The 13766-nt window shown below is 42.9% G+C and overlaps 1 non-coding gene across 1 annotated transcript; it reads left to right on the forward strand.

Annotated features, from left to right (window-relative positions):
* Positions 1 to 8749: 8749 nt before the first annotated feature.
* Positions 8750 to 8860, forward strand: LOC125441388. The gene has a single exon (XR_007245844.1). It is a non-coding gene; the product is annotated as a U6 spliceosomal RNA (small nuclear RNA).
* The last annotated feature ends 4906 nt before the right edge of the window (positions 8861 to 13766 follow it).

The raw sequence follows: 13766 nt of genomic DNA on the forward strand, positions 1-13766 counted from the left end.
ACCTATTTTCATTTGTCAAATGTTGGAGGGCATGACTTAACACTTCTTTCCTGCAGAAAATCCTATCGTGGCAAAATGATATTTATCCAGCTTTACTCTGGCTTTCAGGGACCGTCTTATCGAAGTAATAAGACTGTTCCCATGTCTCCTGTGCTGCATCACATAGACATGTTAGATACATTACTTATTCCTAATAATGGAAATCTATATGTCAAGGGTAGATTTGCGACCTCCACCATACCATAAAGAAAATTCATTTTAATTAACTGTAGAAAATACTGGAATCTGCACATTCTTAGTCTGTAGAAAAGCACTTGGTTTTGAGATTTTAAAATGTTCAGAGGCTAACGCTGTAAAATATTGTATCACTGTAGGTAAACAAAATTTCACAGACTCTGTCCTCTGAAGGTTGCATATGTAATTATTTGAAGGAGCAATTTGCAGTAACTGACTGGGAGACAGTCTGGGTTAATTGGTGCAGTCGGATCTCATAATGCATTCAGACATTAATAATAGCTTCTAACTTGCATTATTATTTGTTTTGCTCTGTTGATAAAGTGGAGTCCTCAAATACCTTTAAAATACTTTTTCTGTCATCTTTAATAAGTTCCAAAATTAACAGGCTGAGACAGTTAAGCTATTTTGCACAAATAGAGGAAAGTTGTCTTGAACTGGGTTTTCCCTTTCTTTCTTTCTTTCTTTCTTTCTTTCTTTCTTTCTTTCTTTCTTTCTTTCTTTCTTTCTTTCTTTCTTTCTTTCTTTCTTTCTTTCTTTCTTTCTTTCTTTCTTTCTTTCTTTCTTTCTTTCTTTCTTTCTTTCTTTCTTTCTTTCTTTCTTTCTTTCTTTCTTTCTTTCTTTCTTTCTTTCCTTGTCCCCAGTGGGTACCCGAAGTCACTTACATCCTCTCTTGATGATGGATGAAGGCAAAGCTAAAATATCTGACATGCAGGAGCAACTTTATGGATCAATTGATTTATGGGGTTTTGCTTGAGTTCAGCTGTCTTGCTTTTAACTAATTGATCAATCTGATTAAAACTAAGCACCACAATATCTCCATACAACGGGGTGATACCAGGATGTCAAAGGCAAATAGCAGTTCCTCCGAGCTGCAAAACATGGACAACCTTATTGCAGACCGGTTATATAAACTGGGCCATAGCCAGATTTGCAAGGGTGTGGCTTTGTTGAAAATCCCACATTTAAGATGTAATACTGCCATTGCAGTGATTAGTCAATTCACACACACCCCGCCCTGCCTGTCCCATCCTTGTGTGGAATATTTAAAATTTTGTGCCTACTTTTGTCATAGAAACTCAAGCAGCTTATAATGAATGATGGGTCGGTTTCAAAGGTTTTGTTCAACTAATGGTTGAATGGTTGAGCAGCAGTGGCATAGGAGGTTAAGAGCTCGTGTATCTAATCTGGAGGAACCAGGTTTGATTCTCCGCTCTGCCGCCTGAACTGTGGAGGTTTATCTGGGGAATTCAGATTAGCCTGTGTGACGTTGGGCTGGGTGACCTTGGGCTAGTCACAGCTTCTCGGAGCTCTCTCAGCCCCACCCACTTCACAGGGTGTTTGTTGTGAGGGGGGAAGGGCAAGGAGATTGTAAGCCCCTTTGAGTCTCCTGCAGGAGAGAAAGGGGGGATATAAATCCAAACTCTTCTTCTTCTAATGGTATCATTCTCATCAACTGCATGGAGTCTCCCTCTGGTGGAACACACCTCTTCTCCGAAAGAAAGGCCTAATGCACTGAGGGAAAATTTCATCGATGTGAAATTAAGTTGATGGACAATGGATTTGGAACAACTTCATTGGATGCTCATGAATGCTAGTATTATGGAAGGGGGAGAAACAGTGTTCTCTCTTCAATTTCTCCATTCCAACACAATGTTATAAACTTCTATCATGCTTCCATCTTAGCCATCTATTTCTAAACTATAAAGTCCCTGCCTTTTTAAAGCTTGCCTTCTTGCACACTTTTCCCAGCTGTGTAATATTCTTTTTGAGATACAGCAACCAGAACTGTGCACAATACTCCCAGTGGGGCCACACCATAGATCTATACATGGGTGTTACAATATTAGCTGGCTTATTTTCATTCCTTCTCTGAACAATCCCCAACCCTGAGTTTGTCTTTTTCACTGTGGGCGAGATATGGCTTAGATGTACCTCCTTCAATATTGATACGTCAGTGGTAGATTTATAACCATTGCATCAGATGTTTTCCATGACCCTGGATATGAGTTATTTTCTTTGTGAATAGCATCTCAGCTGAGTTGGATGGGTATTCACTGTACAATTAGGAAACTCAACTACATGTTATCTCAATCTAATGTTGGGTTTGAATGTGGAAGGCCGAGGTTCAAAAACACTTTGGGGTCAGGAGGCTCACTTGGTGACTTGAGGCTAGTCATTTCATAGTCTTATAGGAATGCCCTCCTCCGTGTTTGGTTGAAGGCTTTCACAGCCAAAATCAACTGGCTGTTGTGGGTTTTCCGGTCTGTGTGGCCGTGGTCTGGTAGTTTTTGCTCATAATGTTCTGCCAGCATCTATAGCTGGCATCTTCGGAGCCGTGTCATGGTAAGATGTGCCATGGAGAAAAAAACACCTTACCATGGCACGCCTCTAAAGATGCCAGCCAGAGATGTGTGTGAAAAATTGGAAGCAAAAACTACCAGACCATAGGGCCATTCAGAAGAAGAAGAAGAGTTTAGATTTATATCCCCCCTTTCTCTCCTGAAGGAGACTCAAAGGGGCTGACAATCTCCTTGCCCTTCCCCCCTCACAACAAACACCCTGTGAGGTAGGTGGGGCTGAGAGAGCTCCAAGAAGCTGTGACTAGCCCAAGGTCACCCAGCTGGTGTGTGTGGGAGTGTACAGGCTAACCTGAATTCCCCAGATAAGCCTCCACAGCTCAGGCGGCAGAGCTGGGAATCAAACCCGGTTCCTCCAGATTAGATACATGAGCTCTTAACCTCCTACGCCACATTCAGCCTGGAAAACCCACAACAGCCAATGCCCTTCACAAGCCCATGAAGCAGCAAGCCATTGGCTGTGCCTGGATGCTCCTGGGCCTCCCAGGAGACAACAGTGGTCCTTCTTTGGTGTGATGCCTTGCAGGTACAACGAACCTGCCTTTTGGACCTGCCCCCATCACTGCAGCCACAAAACAGCCCCAACTTAGTTTGCTGCTGCAGATTGTGGAATGGTCTTCTGGAAGACTTTCTACTCCTCTGGTTTTACTCAGGACTTCAAACAGAGTGCTTTTTGTGAAATTTGGGGGCAACCTGATCCTGGGAAAAGGCGAGTACCTAAGGTACATGGTGTTTTTAGATTATTTTTATGTTCTTTTTGTATTGCTCTGTCTAATTGTTTTCATATTATTATTACCCACCTTGGCTTTTGAAACTGCTTGGAAGAAAGGTGGGCATATGCAGTGGTGGGATCCAAAAATTTTAGTAACAGGTTCCCATGGTGGTGGGATTCAAACTGTGGCGTAGTGCCAATGGGGCTGAAGTGAGACACAGCCGGCGACATGGCCGGGCATTCGAGGAAATGGGGCATTCCTGGAGCAGGGCTGTGGCAAGGGCAGCCGAAAGCCACTGCACTTTAGTCATTGGCCGAGGAAGCGAATGCATGGCGCGGAGCTGGCACGCCGGTGCACCTCCTGCTAGACTGCTTCAAGTTCTGAGCGCTACTGCTGAGAGGAGGGGCGTAACTAAGGCAAAAATCACGTGGCAAAATCCCCAATTAGTAACCCCCTCTCGGCACACACAAATAATGAGTAACCTACTCTCGGGAACCTGTGAGAACCTGCTGGATCCCACCTCTGGGCATATGAATACTGTAGATCAGGGGTCTGCAACCTGCAGCTCTCCAGATGTTCATGGACTACAAATCCCATCAGCCCCTGCCAGCATGATCAATTGGCCATGCTGGCAGGGGCTGATGGGAATTGTAGTCCATGAACACCTGGAGAGCCGCAGGTTGCAGATCCCTGCTGTAGATAAATAAACCTTCACATTAGGTGGTATGTCTCTGTAGGACAAGGACTCTGTGGGGAAGTGCAGCGTGTTTTCTGGCATGGCATTCTTACGAACTCCTGCAGCACAGAGACAGTTCCTCCATTTACTCCCTGCACATCATGAGGATGGGCATCTTGCTAGTAGTGATGATAAATTTCAGTTCCTATCATAGACGGTAGACTGAATTTAACAGAGAGGGAATGAAAACCATTTACATTTACAGAACACTCTGAGTCACCTTGGCATTAGGCTGTGAAATGAAATTAAGTTGGTATAATTAGAGACTACTAATGACTCAGCCCAGGCATTCTGTCTCCCACTGTTTTCATCTCTCCGGCGCACTGCCTTGGTACACTTCTTCATTATCAGGCAGCATTTTGCTAAGAACTGGTGCGTTTTCCTTGTGTAGGGCTGGTTGACAAACGAGGAGCCTGGAAATGACTTCATTCCTTGAGCTGTTCTCTCTTTTTCAGCCTCGGTGGATGTAATGAACCAAATGGGAATGATATCATGTTTAATATACAGGCATTTTCTTGAAATGGTGAGTCAGGAGGAGGTGATCTTCACACGCCACGGCCAAGCAATGCAATGCAAAAATAATAACAGCACTGTGTGTGCGCGCAATTTCTCCCATCAGGAAAGGAGAGAGTACGATTCTTGCCAGCCTCCAAGATGGCTGAGAAGAACAGCATCATTAATTCATAATGCAAAAGACTTTGAGGTATTTGGATGGAGATGCTTTAGAAACACTATTATTGCCATATGCTGTCTGTATTAATAAAACATCCTTGAAATATAGTGGAATTGAACGTGATTTCTTTTAGCATTCTCCTTTTTTTAAATAACAAATGGGAGACAGCTTGCTAACCTTATATCTGTTCCAAGGGTGAAAGTAATTGAAATCTTACCAGTACCCTCTCTTTCTCTTAGGAGGTGGGAGTTTGAAGGAGAAGATGAGGGAGATCTCCTCTGTTGCTTCCTTACGGGTTGTCCATGTGATCTATACCAGCTAACTCATCCTTAATCTGGTGATTTGATGGAAAACATTATTCAATACGGATTTTTAAAGAATATAGAAGAACAAGGCCTAGGATCAGCATGGACTCTAGAATCAGCATGACCAGAGCCCTTCGGGGGAGGGCAGCATACAAAATTTATTATTATTATTATCATCATCATCATCATCATCATCATCATCATCATCATCATCATCATCATCATCATCATTATTATTATTATTATTATTATTATTATTGTAGATTTCACAGCTGCCAGATCTTTAGCTGGTTGTTGGCCTTCATTAAAATTCGAGCCTCACCCAGAGGCCTAGGAAGTTGTAATGTATCGGCGTAGTATTCGTGCGGATCCCAGCAGGGCTGCTTTCTGAATTTGACAGACTATTATTATTATTATTATTATTATTATTATTATTATTATTATTATTATTATTATTATTATTATTATTATTATTATTATTATTATTATTATTATTGATGGTGGTGGTGGTGGTGGTGGTGGTGATGATGATGATGATGATGATGATGATGATGATGATGATGATGATGATGATGATGATGATGATGATGATGATGATGATGATGATGATGATGATGATGATGATGATGATGATACAAAAGGGCGTCCAACATCGCCAGACTTTGAGGCATCTTTGAGAACATTAACAAGCATGTGAGTAAGATGTTGCAAATATAAATATCTGAAAAGGTTTCAATAAATGCCCTTCTAAAATCTTCCTGAATACACATACTAGAAGCATAGGATAAGAGGACAGGTCTTCTGGTGGATTATGGGAGTGTGCATTCAGCAAAGCAAAGCCTAGAAAGGACCCTGAAAAAAATGTTCAGGGTTTTTTGTGAAAAAGGGAGCCAAAAAGCAGATCCTGGATAATGATGATTTTTTGGCATTATTTGGGCCACTTTGACCTTACTTCCATTTAAAAAAAAAAAAAAACCTGGCAGATTCCCTCTCCCTTTCCCCCTCCTTCTCCCCTCCCGCCCTCACCTGCTGGATGGGTGGATCTTGGGGGCAACAAGCAATGCAGAGCTCTGCACCATTGCTGCCTCCCAAGTCTCTGTGGGCTCAGAGGTGGCAGGCAACACAGAGCTGAATGCTAGACTCCGCCCAGCTGAGCCCAGTCTTCAACTCTGTGCCACCTTCCACCTCCAAGACCCGCATGGAGTTTGAATTTTTCAGGTTTAGGTATAATAGATCTCAACATTTTCAAATGTCTGGAAAAAAAACACTGAACCATCCCCCACACCCCCATATTGAGATGATTTGGCTTTTTCTGATATTTTCACAAAAATTCAGGTCTATTAAATCTGAACCTTAAAAATGCTGCTGGGGGGGGGGGGGGGAATGGTGCACACCCTTTACTGGATTAGTAACCGGTTATGCTACAGAACCCAGAATGGATAGGGCTTGTGAGTTTCCTTGCACTGAAGCCTGCTCTGCCCTGCAAATTTGCATTGAAGCCTGCCCTGTTTAAAACATTTATAAGAGATGTAGATATGGGTGAGCAGTGAAGTGGCTATATTTGCTAGTGACACCAACCTATTTAGGATAACCAACCAAGAATAGAATCCTGAGGTTCAGATTAGTTTAGTTTTAGTTTTATAGTTTAAGATGCTGCTGTTCCCAACACAGGCTCAGGTTGGCTTCCGACATTCCACAGTACATTAAAGAAAACCACAACATATCTCAGTGTTTAAAACTGAATCTAAAATCTGATGGCAACAAATACACAATTTCAAATCCAATGCCAAAGGGAAGAGGAGTGGGAGCAGGTTTTCATTTGCAGAGTGCAACACTCATCGAGGGACATGTCAGAAGAGATGGTTAACATCCCAAGTTTCCTCATTCCTGTTGTTGTTTTGTTAGTCTGCCCAGTTCATTTTCTGAAACCTCAAAGCAAGCCTGACGTTTGTCATATTTCCAAATGAGAGAACTAAAACCATTTTGAGTTTCATTAAGTTTCATTAAGTTAATTTTATTACGTTCCTCTTGTGTCTTACATTCTAATTTACATACATAGACAGAGTTTTTGGTAGATCTCCCAGCCATCTTAAATGTGGGAAAGAGAATATAACAACAGCAAGAGACAAGTCATGAGTCTCAAAAGTGATAGTGGTGGTTGGTGAGGGAAAGATCATTAAAATAAAAGGAGAGGCATCATAGCTTGCAATGGATTCCTAGCTGCATAGAAACCCCTGGGTGAAGTGGAACTTGAACATGAATGTTTTGCAGGGTGGCTGCACTTTTCACCGTGGAAATACTTTAATGACTATTTTATTGGAACTGTGGCCATCTTGCCTACGTGAAGGCCTGTGCAATGTAATGAAGGTCTAAACAAGCGAGAAAGGAATAAGAGCACAAAAACATTTTTTTTCAGAGCATCATTATCTTCCTTCCTGGGCAAAGATCCTTGCACTAGAATCTTCTTTTCCCTCTTTTACTACAGCCACAGCAGAGTGTGGCTATTGCACAGCAGAAAAACCCCACCTACTAAATCCTGGGGTCTTTTAATGCTGTCAGAACCAAGGCAGCAGAGGCAAACCGCAGAAGAGGTTTGACACAACAGTACAATAGGCAGCAAGGAGTCACCATGGTGGGCAGCTACTTCTGCAGCACCTGGAACAGCTCCAGTTGCTACTGCAACAGGGTTGGCTCAACTAAAGCTACCCTGTAAATGAACTGTGTAATCTAAGCAGGTTGGATGTTTGCTGGAGGTAGGCCCCTCCTCTACACTGAAGCCATGAGGGATTTCAAAAGATGGGACTGTGGTCTGCAGTGGTGGGCAACAGGCTGTAACTATTGCCTCCAAAACTTAAGCAGAAAGGAAGGAAAGTGGAATACCCTCCTGCCGTCCAAGTAGCCCCATGATACGCTACTCAAGTTTACACCACACTTTCCAGTTACAAAAGTCTGCAGTCATGGACGGGGGACATTCCCAGGCTGGAAGGCAGGTGGAAGCTGACTAAAGTCAGTAACACCCCAGCCTGCCCCCCACTGTGCTGGTGTGTGCTTGGTCGTCACCAGCTTAGCTCCCAAGCAGCAGCTACTTCTGGGTGTCTTTCCCTCTCTGCCTTTGCTTTTCTTGCCAGCATAGAAGCCCCCTATACCAGTGGAGTGAGCAAACACATTTATGTGGTCCTCCACTGCTTCCACAGACCTTCCCCCCCCCCCCAATCTGGATCAGATCATTTAGTTTCTTGAAACTATATTTCAACTGTTGGTGGAATAGGAACAAAACAATTTTTCCTCGTATTCTTCCTTAAAACTGGTCAGGGATTACTCCTCAGGAGTTGTTTCACTCAAATCACTTCACACACCTCCCTCACAGGATCCTTCTTGATCCTAAACAAGTGTGTTCCTCTCACTTCAGCTACCAGCCTCAACTGTCAGCTTTCACAATCAGTTATCAACGGTCAGATTCTAATGGTCTCTATCTCAACTGTCACTTATAGACATATACAATCATAAAAATACTGAATTGGAAGAGACCTCTCTAGAGTCATCTTGTCTAACCTGCTACACAATGCAGGAAATTCAGGAATAGCTCCTCCCCCACATTTCCAGTAACCCCTTCCAGAACTCTCACAAGTTTTTTTTTCTTTTCAAACTTCCTGTCACTCAACATTTCACGACTGGGAGAACTCATCCTTATGCATGTGTCCATTACAAAGCCCGTATCACCATGAGATGTATTTACATTGCAATCCTAACACATATACTAAAACTGGAACGATACAGAGAAGATTAGCATAGCCTTCAGTGAGGATGACATGCAAATTCATGAAAGGAAAGTAACTGTGCTTGGAGTTGCCCTGCTAGAGACTTGTATAGTGACTTGGTCCCAACTAACTAGATGTCTCCACTGGTGCAAGGACTTCAGTTTACAGAGTATGATTTCCCCCCCTTTCCATTCCTGCAGCAACCAAAAATGCCCCTCAAAATACAACTGTAACAGTTCTTGCGCCCATAGAAACGTTAAGTACAGTGGAACCTCGGTTTTCATTGTCTTCGGTTTTCGCTGATCCTTTCCCTGAAAATTTTGTCTCGGTTTCCATCATTTGCTTCAGTTTTTGTCAGCGCACATGAGCTAACTTTGTGACAACAAACAGCGACCCATGCATTTCCATTGCTTTCCAGTGTTCGCCTGGGTTTTCGTCGGTTTCGGATTTCACCGAGGTTTCACGGACGGATTATTGCCGAAAACTGAGGTTCCGCTGTATAGCCCAGTATGAACAGCCTTTCAGTATGAATGGCACATAAGTGAAAGCATGGTCATGACTTAAAGGCAGTGGTGGGATCCAAAAATTTTAATAACAGGTTCCGGTGGTGGTGGGATTCAAACAGTGGCGCTGCCGCACACACGCACCTCCAGTCCCTATTGGGCAAGGAGGTTGCTTTAGTAACCCCTTCTCGGCACTCAGAAAAAATTACTAACCACTTCTAGAGAAGTGGTGAGAACTGGTTGGATCCCACCTCTGCTTAAAGGGATGTTTCTTACGCAGAAATGCATGCTCATGGAAGGTTTTAGTGACTCAGGTAGGTTCCTTTTATAAGTGTACTGATGGCCCAATAACCCAGACCAGTTTTCTTCCGAGAAGCTTACCTCACAATTCTACCCATTTCTTCGATTCCACTTTTCCTCCTACATTTTATTTTCTCCAATTGATTTTTACTGGCTTTAAATTATATCTGTGACAACTGGCTATGATTTCTTAGCCACACTGCAATGGTGACAGCTATCATATGATGAAAAAAGATTTCCCCTTAAACCCCCCCCCCCCCCGCCGGTTGCTTGTCTTATTGAAATTGCAATAATCCCTTCTATTGTTCATACTGCCAAACCAGGGATGGGAAAATTCAAGTCTTTGAAGTATAAGGTTATTTGCTGTCCTTGGATTCTGCAGTGACTTTCAGCTGATAAAAGTTGTTGGGAAGGTTTGCACATAAATGTTTGCTTATTTAAAATAAGTATTATAATTAATGCATTATAATTAAGTATTATAATTATAATGAAAGGCCATCCTTCTTCCATCCCTTCTTTCTCTGCTCTTGTCTCTATTACTACTTATCATGCTACTGTATTTGGAAATATATCATATAAGAAAAAGAAGAAGAGTTTGGATTTATATCCCCCCTTTCTCTCCTGCAGGGAGACTCAACAGGGCTTACAATCTCCTTGCCCTTCCCCCCTCACAACAAACACCCTGTGAGGTAGGTGGGGCTGAGAGAGCTCTGAAGAACTGTGACTAGCCCAAGGTCACCCAGCTGGCATGTGTCAGAGTGCACAGACTGATCTGAATTTCCCAGATAAGCCTCCACAGCTCAAGCAGCAGTGCGGGGAATCAAACCCAGTTCCTCCAGATTAGAATGCACCTGCGCTTAACCACTACGCCACTGCTGCTTCTTGAACAGAGCTAGAAAAAAAATATAATGGGAGGGATTCAGACGCCTCCAACATGATCCAGGCATGCTACAAGCAGCATGCAAAACTGACGTGTTTTTTTTTACACAACAGACAAGCAGTGAGTGGCTCAAGCAAGCTAGCCAACCTGCATAACTCATTACTCCATAACTTTGGCCTTTGGCACAAGATGACATTCTCTTTTCTCCAGCTTTATATTTTGGTGCGGTACAGTTTAGCATCAGGGGAACAATATTATTTAATAAGCTTAAATGTCTACGTAACCTCCCCTCTGTGCGATCATTAGATGAGATGGCTCTTCCTTGCCGATCTGTAAGGAAGAGAGATATTGAAAGCAGCTGGACTTGGAAACGCGCACTATGCCCAGATAAAACCAACTCTTGAAGATGCTTTGTGCCAGGACTCGACAATCAAATTACTATCGGCTCTAAGTGGGCTTCCCACATGCTGCTAATTCATTACCTGCAGCTAAATTGCAATCAGAAAAGTGCCGTGTTTTTTCTTATGTTAGGGAGAGGGGGGAAATCAAGTTATAGACATCTTTTTGTAGTACTAAACCCCTGTGGATCACTTATGAGCGAAAGGGTGAATATACCTGAACCCAGGAAAGTGGTTTTTGGAAAACAAGACCTAATCCACATTGTATTTCTCTCAGCTGTGAAAGCATCATAAATTGAGTTCCACTTGTCAGAAAATTGAAGGATGTTTGTGATGAGTGGCTTTTCCCCCCCTGCACATAACATCCGAAGATTTTTGGGATCTAGGTGGTGGTTGTTGTTGTTTTTATCTATAAACCTTCTCCTCGGTTTCAAGGTGTTCCACATGTAGTGAGGGTGTAAGCTTTGGGTTCACTGTTGTGAGGTAAGTTTTTCAATCCATAAGGAAATTATTGAGATCATGAAGATGGGATTAATGTATCAACAAACAACTGAGATTTATTTGTCTATAGGTTGTTTTAAAGGAACAAACCAGAAGTGCAGGTCTCTAGGTAGACAAAGTAAAAACCTGACTGAGGCACACAAATTTAAACTGATCATGACTTCAGAGTGTAGTTAGACTGATCTACAATCTTTTCAGGCACAAACAGACTTTTATTGGCTAGTCACCAGGTTGGAACTTCTCTCACATACAGGATTCCACCCACACCAGCCTGCCCTTTCCCCAGAGTTAGACTAAATTATACAAGGTCAACAAGATATTGGATAAGGTCTGTTCATCACCAGAGAGAGGTCTAACAATTGAGCAGTCTCTTCTCTCCGAGAGATAATACTAACCGCTCTGCCACACCTGCAGGAAGAGCTACCCTTTATTTTATCTGCTCTTTTTCCTGAGTCAGACCTGAGCTCTCTCACTTTCTCCCTGAGGCAGAACTCATCTGAGTGACTGATTTTCCCTTCAGTGGCAGGATAGCCTCCTGTCTGTCACAACGTGCTGGCAGGATTCATCTTTCCTGATGTAGGTAACTAAAGGTTGAAGCCACATGAGGAGGAGGAGGAGGAGGAGGAGGACAGGAGGAGGAGGAGAAGAAGAAGAGGAGGAGGAGGAGGAGTTTGGATTTATATCCCCCCTTTCTCTCCTGTATGAGACTCAAAGGGGTTTCCAATCTCCTTGCTCTTCCCCCCTCACAACAAACACCCTGTGAGGTAGGTGGGGCTGAGAGAGCTCCCAGAAGCTGTGACTAGCCCAAGGTCACCCAGCTGGTGTGTGTGGGAGTGCACAGGCTAATCTGAATTCCCCTGAGAAGCCTCCACATCTCAAGCGGCAGAGCTGGGAATCAAACCTGGTTCTTCCAGATCAGAGTGCACCTGCTCTTAGCCACTGCTCTTAGCCACTACGCTAAGCAGAGTTTTCTAATAGCAGTTCGACAAAATACAACGTAGTGTTACCTGGACATGTGTTACCTGGACATCTTTTGATAGAAATCCAACAGTTTCTACTTTCCTACTATTCAGGAGACACATCTGGATAGAGACTGGCATGCCTATCATTACCGTAACTAATCTGGGATAAGTTATATATCCATGAATGAGAGAAGAGTAAATCCAAATTTCACACTGATGTTTGGCTAAGGGCAGCTGCTTCACACTTTTTCTTTTACATCCTGGTAAGCAAGGATTCTGGAGGATACACAAACCATATGCATTTCTTTCTTCTTTAAGTGCTTCTTGAAGAAATATTAACATTCTTATTCTTTCTGGAGGGAGGAGTTAGAATCCTAATGCCAGTTGTCAGATTCAAATTTCTCTTTGTACAAGACACTAGTAGATAAAAGATAAAGTAGACAGGATAAAGGCAAGCAGAGATGGATCTTGATGGAATGATGGAATTTTTTGAGTGACAGGTCTGACAAGTGCCTGTTGACAAAAGGTCAGGAAATGGGCTGACCACTGTGGCCATACCCTTGATCAGATTTCCAAGCAAGTTTGCACTGTGAGCTGGAATCTTGGCTTCTCCCAGAAGGTTGGGTTCTCTCCTTCAAGCTTTGATTGCTCATCGTAGCCTAAATTTTGAAGACTCCTCAGGCAACCAGAGAACAGAGCTATTTTCTAGAGCCATCCAATCCCCCATGGGAACTTGTAGCATACTGACATCTTCATTGCATGTAGCCTGATCTTAATTCCTTTTTATTTAATATCAAGTGTTGGGCTCTCCTGAAGCCTCAGACATCATAAGGGCCCAGAAGATGAAAGACACGGGGTCCTTAAAAGCATGTCTCCCAACCCAGGGGCTAACAATAAATTATTTAAAAAGTAATGCACTGTACAGTGCACCTCTGTTCATCTCTTGCCTGGAAATTCGTCCAAGGTTGACATATGTCGGTTGTGGCTCTTCCCACTGCAATGCACTTTCAAGTGGCTGGGTTGGAGAGCATCAAGAGTTTTGAGTAACTGTTTGCCTTTATTTTACTAATGAAAAATGTATATGTATGAATTTAAAGTGTCATCAAGTTGCAGCTGAATTAAAGCATCTCTGGAGGGGTTTCAGGGCAAGAGACTTCAGAGATGAGTTTGACATAACCAGCCACTGCATAGTGACTGTATCCTAGAAAAGAAAATAAGAGCATGTTTAGAAGAATTTTAACAAGTAGGCACAATCAGGGGAAGTATTTGATGCATGCATCAGCTCCTAAGCTGTGGCATTCTCTGCTAAGTTTCTTCTCTACAATGAAGGACCACACTTGTTCACGTGTGACATGCAAAATACCTCATATGAACCCTACTGGGGTGGGGCGGGGGGAACATGACAGCTGGTAACTCAGCGTAGCTAAACATCGAGTGGGAACC

The sequence above is a fragment of the Sphaerodactylus townsendi genome, linkage group LG11, assembly GCF_021028975.2.
Source record: "Sphaerodactylus townsendi isolate TG3544 linkage group LG11, MPM_Stown_v2.3, whole genome shotgun sequence".
Taxonomy (NCBI): domain Eukaryota; kingdom Metazoa; phylum Chordata; class Lepidosauria; order Squamata; family Sphaerodactylidae; genus Sphaerodactylus; species Sphaerodactylus townsendi.